General features: G+C 37.8%; 1 long non-coding RNA gene across 1 annotated transcript; it reads right to left on the reverse strand.

The window, feature by feature from the left end:
- Window positions 1–519: 519 nt before the first annotated feature.
- LOC116862446 lies at window positions 520–8,240 on the reverse strand. Its single transcript, XR_004381634.1, has 4 exons — window positions 7,973–8,240; window positions 6,094–6,170; window positions 2,108–2,188; window positions 520–615 (listed from the first exon to the last, which is right to left on the reverse strand). It is a non-coding gene; the product is annotated as an uncharacterized LOC116862446 (long non-coding RNA).
- Window positions 8,241–8,468: the final 228 nt, after the last annotated feature.

Below are 8,468 nucleotides of genomic sequence, written 5' to 3' on the forward strand. Positions count from 1 at the left end.
GGAAATATCATCTTCCCTCCAAAACACTCTTCCTCTTCAGTACCCACCTCCATTAATAACATTTCCACCCTCCCAAGTTGCCAAAGCTCAAAGCTTCTGAGCATCTCTCATTGGTACAATGGTCTACAGTTTATAGAGCATTGGCATAGCCCTTATTTCATCTAACTTTATGGCATAACACTGTGAACTGAGCAGTGTTATCTGCACATTACAGTTAAGCTGATTAATAATTTCTCTACACTTCCTACTGCTACATTCAATTTTATTTCCAAAATGTAAATTGCATATATCCATTTCTCACCACCTCCACTATTTTACCCTTCTTTAGGCCTTCATTACTTGTCATTTATAAAATTGGAATAGTTGCCTACTTTATGGGGTTGTTAAATGGACTCATTAAAATTAAGTAAGAACTGTAACATGACAAAAATCTTTGTTCTCAACAAATATCTGTTCCTTTCTCCTTTTCACCCCCAAATCTCCCCAACTTTAATCCATTCTCCACATTACATACCTGATTCATCAAAATGATGTAGAATTCTTGATTTTTTTTCTATGTCCATCCTCTATTGATCCCAACATCAGGGGATCAGAATATGACAACTCACCTAGAATCTGAGGGAAAGCACTAGAAAATTCTGAGTGCAGTTATATCAAAGGAAAATCATTCTCATTGACTCACAAAGGCATGCTTTTACAATCTATGGTAGCATCATTGGCATTTAGAAGCTAAGAAGGTCAAGGTCTGCCCTGCATTTTCTACCTAGAAAAATCCTCCATATTTTTTATTACTCAGTTCAAATGTCACCTTCTTGAAGTCTTCTAAGATCCTGCTCACATTACCTCTTTACCCAAATCTGAATGAATCTTTCTTTTCTCTGCATTACCAAAAGTGGAGGGAGGGAAAGAGAGAAAGAGGGAGAGAAACAGGAGGCAAAGGAAGTGAAAGAGAGGGAGAGAAAGGAAGAGGGAGAGGGGAAAGGGAAGGAGAAGAGAGGGAGATGGGGAAAATAGATATGTTCAATTGGCTTAGTTCAGGCAGAGTTATGTTCCTGTGAGACACAGTCACAACATTTTTGTCAATAAATCAATACATACATTGTTTATATGGGTTTCTGTTTAGAGACAACATTATTTAACACGCATTGTTGATTCATTAACATTGAACTCACAGCTGATAGCACTGTAACTCACGCCTGAACTAAGCTAATCTAACATATGTATTTTCTCTGTAAGGCATATCACAGCCTTCTTGTGCTCAAGAACACTACACAGCACTTTAGCATCACACTTGGGGGACATTATAAACAGCAAAATCACCAAGAAAAATAGGGCCTGGGTGGTTCAGTCAGTTAAGCATTTGCCTTCGGCTCAGGTCATGATTCTAGGGTCCTGGGATTAAGCTCTACAAATGGCTCCCTACTCAGCAAGGAGCCTGCTTCTCCCTTCCCTACCGTGCTCTCTCTTGCTATCTCTCTCTCTCTCTCTCTCACACACGCTCACACACACCCTTAAATAAATGAAATCTTTGAAAAAAATTGCCAAGAAAAAGCACAAAAATGTGAAAAACATGGCACTAAATAGACTGAAAATACACTTATTTATAGTATGAGAGCTAAAAGAAAAAGACAAGAGAATCACCTTGTTGGACCTCAGCGAGGAATGTGCACATCAGGTAATTCAAATGTTGCCACTGTGTATATCACAAATGACAAAAAAAGCACTACAGGTATTGATTTCAGGATTACAAATAAATTTTAGTGACTAGATGAATAGAATCCACAAATGAGTATCAACTGCAATTGTCATATTTGTTGCAGTTTTTCAGTTTATCATCTGTACTTCATGTTTTTCATGTTTTAGATTTACAGAGATTTTCATTTCTATATATAAAAATATATAAACCTTTCCTTCATGACACCATATATTACTTTAAGCATATGCAAAGAGGAAATAATTTATTCACATACATTTCCTTCTATTTTTTAAATCTTTAGTATTTTGCATAAAACTGTTTAATATACCTGACATTTGCGTTTTTTGATGGTGTATTAAATTAAGGTGGGGGGAGGTAAAAAGTCACTAATCACCAATCAACAAACCTTACCTTTTGAGCCCTCTGTCATTCTGGCTCACAATGATGTGCCCTTCTAAATACTGGTAAGCCAGTTCCAGAGTACCTAAGAAGCTTTTAAAAAAAAAAGAAAAAGCAAGGGAAAAAAGTTTTATCTTTTCCACTAAATCCAAGTGTTGGTTATTAGGAAATTAAATGGGGCTGGTAATATCCCACAACAACTTCATGCCTGCATTTAGCAGTGAGGCAAGACCAGGTAGGGAGCTAGAAGCCACGTCAATGCCAAGGACTAGAGTGGTTCAAATGCAGTTCTCTCTATGCCATAGGACAGTATTTCTCAAGGTACTGTCAAGGACAACCTCCATCAGAGTCACCAAAAATGTATAGTGTATAAAATGAATAAGTTAAGGGTTTTGTACTTAACTCCACACCATACCGGGAATACTATGTTTAGAACACTACACCTCAAGACTGATAAAACCAAAATATAATATGTCCTCAAAAGGACAGTTTGGCTGATGTAGAGGCTAGAATTCAAGACATTCAGAAATATCTTCGATCTAGGGATGCCATGCCTAGAGAATTGAATAATTGGGATTACATACTGTCAACTTCAAATAGCTAAAGAGTCCTCATGTGGAAGAAATCCTTCTGCTAGGCAATGCCATCCATGCATGTGGTTTTATGTACCTTCCCTTTGGCTGTTGATTCTCAAATCTGTATCTCTGGATCCAGTCATTCCCCTGAGTTTCAGCCTTCCCTTAATCTCTCTACCTGGATTTTTCACAAGAACCTCAAACTCCACATGTTTAAAATAGAACTATTATTATTCCTATCTTCAAAGATAATGAATCTGAGACTCAAAAAAACTAAAGAATGTCCTATGTGTTCCAGTAAAGGAATTAAATCTAATCTTTCTGATTCTAAACTAATGCTCTTTTAACTTATATGATGCTGATTTCTATAATATGGTGGGGGGAAGTGTAGAAACCAGAACATTACATATCCATATTGTAGCTCTGAAATAGAGTAGCACATTTCACAGGGGAGTTGGTGCTTTCTGAAAAACAAATCAGCTCTAAGAAGCTCTAGTCCTAAATTTGCTAAATTACATTTTTAAAAATAATTTCCTTGGCAATATCAGGAGCAAATTCATTAAGTGGAACAGGTTTGAAAAGTCCTTCTCCTCTCTCGAGCACAGTTTTCTGTTCTTCAAAATAGATAGGTTTATCTGGACTTTGAAGATCTTTATATCCTTTGACAGCTGTGCCATTCTGTTCCGTATAAGGTACAGACATTATGAATAAACAGTCATGCCATTTAGCCTGTGTAATAGCTCAGTTGCATTCCAACACCATCCTCCAGGATCTGCTGGACTAGAGGCTGATCATATATCTTTATGATATTCTCATCTACTCCAGGCATCCAGCCCAGCATGACGTGCTTGTCCACACAGTTCTGACTTGCCTCTGGCAATACCAACTCTTCACTCAACTGGAGAAGTGTTCAGGTAACAAGTAGAAATTCTGTCACATCTTTCCCTGCACAGAGCTCTGATAGGCTCCCCCAAAGTCACTTACTAGCTGCATGAACCTGGACAAGTCACTTAACTTTCTGAGCCTCCTTTTTCTCATTTGTAAAAGAGATGCTAATTATATATAATTCACCTGATTGTTGTGAAAATTAAGAAATAATACAGGTAAAAACACCAGGCATGTATAGTGTGCTTAGTAAGTGCTTTTATGCCTTCAGTATCATCCTTGGCTGAGCCACACCAGCTAACCCCAGGGTTTTCTTGGATTAAAAGATTATCATCAGGGTTACCCTATACCTCTCCTTTCTGATCACCACACCCTCCAACAACCAGACAACATTCAAGAAATGCTCAATGACAATTCTCTCAATCCACTGAACTGTAGCAATAAGACTACATTTGAGGTTGTGTAACAAAACTCAAATCCCTAACAAGAAGTCAGCTAGTCTCTGCTTAAATATTCCCTATGATAGGGAATTCATTCCATTCCAACACAACCCATTTTATCTTCAGACAGCTCTGCCATAACTTCCACCTAACAATCTTAATTCTGTCCCTTGGGGTCACAATTGTGCAGATAAAATTCTCTTTCTTATGACAGCCTTGCAGATAATGAAAGATAGCAATCATGTCCCACTTCACCCTTCAAGCTTCTTTTCTTAACCTCTATTTTGTTTTTGTCCCTCTTTAAGAGATAGCTGCCATTACTAACACAATACTTGAGGTGTAGTTCATACAAACCTAGAGAAGAGTGGAATAATTACCTCCTTCATTGTAGACTCTAATACTATTAATGTAGACTGAGTATGCATTAACTTTTCTGGCAGCCATATTAAATTTAACCCATCCTATGGAATTACTATTTTTTTAAATTTTATTAAATATGTGCAAGATGTCATATTTACTCTTATCAAATTAATTTTGCTGTTTTTGAACCATTGTTACAGTATAGTAAATGTTTCTTGAATTCCTGGTTCTGGTATCCAGTATATATACTTTCCCTCCCACTCCAGTTGTCTCTTAAAAATCTGATGAACATATTATTCTACTTCTCCATCCAATTGTTAATTAAAATGCTAAAACCAAGATAGAACCCTGTACAAAGCCCTACAGCTCACCATCAAGGGTCTCTCTTTGCAATATTGAAGCTCAACCTTTTTCCTCCCTTCAACACACCTTAGGGCCCTTCCTTTCACTCTTTCACATTAATCACAGTAACTCACAAAACATTTAAAATACCCAAGGAGGGGTAAGCCTTCTGTAGTACTTCTAAGGAAAGTACTATAATGGGGGAAATGCCTACATGGTTTTGAAAAACTTTCATCAAGGTGATTATACTAAACCCCTCAGAAAATATGCCTTCATGCTCCCTTTCACTCTACACACACTTCTCAAGAATTTCTGCTCCACATAAGGAATAACATGGAGGACATTAGGAGAAGGAAAGGAAAAGTGAATCGGGGCGGGGGGGGGAATCAGAGGGGGAGATGAACCACGACAGACTGCTGGACTCTGATAAACAAACTGATGGCTTTGGAAGGGGGGGGTGGGGGATAGGTGAGCCTGATGGTGGGTATTAAGGAGGGCACGGATTGCATGGAACACTGGGTGTGGTGTATAAACAATGAATCTTAGAATACTGAAAAAATAAAATTAAGTTAAAAAAATTTTTAAAAATAATCCTATGCTATGGAGTAGAAAAAAAATTTCTGCTCCAGAGAAACGTAGAATTAATTATTAGTGTCCTTTGTAAATGGTTTTCCCATCTGTATGATGAAGCTAATTACACATACATCATAAGGCTTTTGTCAGGATGAAATGATTAATGCATAAAGTTAGCAAAATGCTTGGTATATAGTAAGTGCTCAGTGAATAGTATACTTAAAAAAATCTTTCAGAATCCAACTAAAGGAACAATGTCACAGCTCTAGTTTTCTCCATCTTGTTAACCAGGATATCATAAAAATAAAAATCTTTATTATACACCTTGCAATAATACAGGTACACTAACTGTAACTATCAAACACTTTCATCTATTAGTCAACCTTTTAAAAAGGCCATATTTCCAAGCCCACAAATCTGTATGCAGAACACAGATCCTTAATAGAGCCATTATAGCCAAAAATATATTAAAATCTAATGTTGTTGGTTTTCTCCAGCTCAAGCTCTGCTGCCTTATTTGGCTCCCATCCCCATCACCTATGAATGGCAGAATCAGGATTTCCATATTCATAAAGGTCTACATTATTGTCCTTCCTGTTGCTCCTTTACCTGATCCAGCTGTTTTCGAGGAGGATGACAGAATCCAGGGGAAGTAATCCAGATTTGCCTTGCAATAAATAATTTCAAGATGTTTATGGCTGAAGGACAGCTTGTTACACCGTACCCTGTTTACACTAGTCCATACCTATCACCTATATCTCTGACGTGATTCTTCCAACTCTTATCCACCACCTGCATCACCACAATTTATGATGGTGCATACCACATCTCAGGGCTTCTAGTGGCCACAGGTCCAGGATGAAGTAGGAATTGAATCTGGATCCAGAGATCGCTATGAGTCTGAAACACAAGGAGCCATTTTATGCTATGGATTTTCTGAGTGTCACTTAATAATAAAAAATTATTATAAAAATAATAATTTCTGACATCTATTACATTTTTAGTTTAGCTTCATTTGGGTTTAACATTGTTGAAAGACTTTTTAAAAAACTGTCTTTATCGGAGCACCTGGGTGGCTCAGTTGGTTAAGCAGCTGCCTTCAGCTCAGGTCATGATTCCAGGTCCTGGGATCAAGCCCCACATAGGGCTCCCTGCACAACAGAGAGCCTGCTTCTCACTCTTCCTCTGCCTGCTGCTCTGCTTACTTGTGCTCTCTATCTTTCTGTCAAATAAATAAATAAAATCTTTTTAAAAAATTAAAAATAAATAAATGTCTTTATCAAGCTAAATTGTGTATTATTTTCCCCACATATACACAAAAATAATCCATCATACAATTTAGTTTATTCATACAACAATGTTGAATGGCAGTTACTTTGCTCCAAAAGGCATTAAACTCTAAGATTGTTTTTCTTTTAGGGCAGATGATATTAACTTTATTTGACAAATGAGGAAAGTAAGTCTTTGGGATGTTAAATAATTTGCTCAAGACCCATGTAGCAGATAGCAGAAACAGGATTTAAAGCCTGGGTCTTCTGAATCCAAATCTTTTGATTTGTTTTTTCTACCTTGACATTTGGAAGTGCCATTCAACTGTCTTGACAAAAATGGCCTCCTTTCTTCCCAGTCAAAAAATAGGCAGTGGCTAATTGAATCCATCTTCCTAAAAGACATCTTTCAAATTACAGCATCCTAAGCCAAATTCTTTCATAAAAGGATCAATTTCCCTCCCAGTCAGCAAAGTTCCTATGCCATTCTAAGAATACTTCCTTTTTTTACCTGACAGGTAAATAGCCATAAAGCCTCATCTATCTGCAAAAAAGATGTTGAGACATCCTGCACCAAACCAGAGCCCCAACCCCACCCTCAATCTTGCAGCATTCTGTCACTCATCATCAAAGCCTCTCGCCTTTGCCAACTGTCCCTCTGCAGAAATTTTGCTCAAATTAGAAATCTATAAATAGGAATCTATAAAAATTCCATTTTCCAGCCTCCTTTTCTTTCAATATCTACTACAGTCCTAGCAAAGGACAGGACAACCACCTGGGAGAAATCCAGAAAATGCAGGCCAATTTTTACTTCAGTCAATAATAAGATGATAGATAACCAGTCCCACAGGCGAAAGATTAAATACTGTTCTCAACTTACCACCTTCTTTTACACATATCTCTAAAAAAAATTGCAAGGTATATTCTTCAATTCAATTCTAATTAACTGAGTTATGCACTTAATGATTATCTACTGTAATTAGTTTTTTTTTTTTCTTAAGGGTTTACCAATCCCTTCTTCTAACCTAAATAACATCCCTAAACAGCTAAAAAGCATCATGACCATCCACAGTTAAAGGGGTGGGAATGTTGTCATTTGTGGTTTGGGACTCTAATAATTGCAACTTGAGATGAGGCCAAACACAAAGAATAGCAGAACCAGGTATCACTGGGGCCACATATAACCCAGTCTCAGCTCCAGCTGGATCGGACTGCTAGATGGTATCAGCTTCCATACTGCTTCCCAGACATACAAAGGCAGAGCCCCAAATTCTGCATTACCTCCTCAAAATGGCCTCTCACCTTTCAAAAAAAAATAGGTGCAACTAATCTCTTTTGAGCTTCCCTCAACCAACTCTGGCTCCTACATTTTACTCTCTCATTTCATCTATTTTCTTTCCTAGTTTTCAGCCCAGTTTCAACTTTTGTAAGTACCTGATTCCTTGCTTTGGCTCAAATCAGCATCGTCTTCAGCCGTCTTCCTGAGTTTACCGACCTCAGGCTCCAGCTCTGCAGAATTACATTAAACTGGTCAAAATAGATTAGAACTGGTCAGAACTGATTTTTCCGTGTGAGAAAAGGTTTGAACTGGTCATGAGCAAGTTCAGACCACTTTAAACACATTTGGGCCAGTTTTACGTTCCTAGTGCAAGAACGAGCCACTGAAGGGATCAATTTGAATCAGGAATGAGATGAAGCAGCTTCAATCTGCTTCAAAGACCAGTGTAGGATACAAAAAGAACCTGATGCTAAGGACCATACCATTTGTGGTGGCGATGTTAGAGGGGGAATCAGAGAGGACCTAATACTTTGTGAGGCAGGATCAAACCACTGTAGACCCCGGGGGAGGAGCTAAAAGAAACTGATGCTCAATGACGTAGGATCAAATTATTGGTGTAAGACAGAAGAGGAAAAGATGCTGATGTTCCCC

The sequence above is a fragment of the Lontra canadensis genome, unplaced genomic scaffold, assembly GCF_010015895.1.
Source record: "Lontra canadensis isolate GAN:19392208 unplaced genomic scaffold, GSC_riverotter_1.0 scaffold243, whole genome shotgun sequence".
NCBI lineage: Eukaryota > Metazoa > Chordata > Mammalia > Carnivora > Mustelidae > Lontra > Lontra canadensis.